The sequence below is a fragment of the Plectropomus leopardus genome, unplaced genomic scaffold (assembly GCF_008729295.1).
Source record: "Plectropomus leopardus isolate mb unplaced genomic scaffold, YSFRI_Pleo_2.0 unplaced_scaffold77515, whole genome shotgun sequence".
Taxonomy (NCBI): Eukaryota; Metazoa; Chordata; class Actinopteri; order Perciformes; family Serranidae; genus Plectropomus; species Plectropomus leopardus.
The window spans coordinates 1-752 of NW_024685374.1; the positions used below are offsets into that span (position 1 = coordinate 1).

At 50.4% G+C, this 752-nt stretch overlaps 1 non-coding gene across 1 annotated transcript; it reads left to right on the forward strand.

Moving 5' to 3' along the window:
• Positions 1-506: 506 nt before the first annotated feature.
• Positions 507-578, forward strand: trnad-guc. The gene has a single exon. It is a non-coding gene; the product is annotated as a tRNA-Asp (tRNA).
• Positions 579-752: the final 174 nt, after the last annotated feature.

Sequence of the window (752 nt, forward strand, 5' to 3'; positions counted from 1 at the left end):
ACGCTCTCCGCATCCAGGACATCTGGAGTACGCAGTACTGGACTGGTGAGATGAAATGAGGACCGCGCAGCAGCGGCAGCTGCACCACCGGACGCAGCTGAGGAAGGCATTGCACCTCTGCACTCCTACAGTGGCCACCTCAAGCACCTTAACCAGAAGAGCCAAAGGGTGCTTGGCCTTCAGATGGTTAAGGACTTCACCAGGCCTGCTGAGTACATGTGATGTGCACTACTTTATTTCAACATGGTAACTGTGAGCAAAGGAGAATTTACTGAGTCTTACTTTCTGCCTCTGCAGGGGAGCTCATCGGGGTTGAGTACCTGTACCAGCAGACAGGAAAAGTGCTTGAGGATGTCAGCTTGCCCAGCTCAGACACAGGAACTGCATGGAAATTTAGTTTTGTTAGTTGCTACATAACAAACCTGACACTGCAGTTTCAGTGAAGGTACACTGACTGGGAATGGAACCCACCGGCATTGCTTAGAGGGCTATCTCTCACAAACATCTCCTCGTTAGTATAGTGGTCAGTATCCCCGCCTGTCACGCGGGAGACCGGGGTTCAATTCCCCGACGGGGAGGTTAGTTTCCTTTTCAAACATGCTGCATCACCTCAACTCATCCATGTCAGATGGCTAAACAACATTGCTGAATCAGCTGGAAAAGTGGCAACGAGCAAGAGCACTGTAATAGTCATTTCCAGATGGTCCACTGTCAATGGGCCACAAATCTGAGCTCACATAAGAGGCCATTCA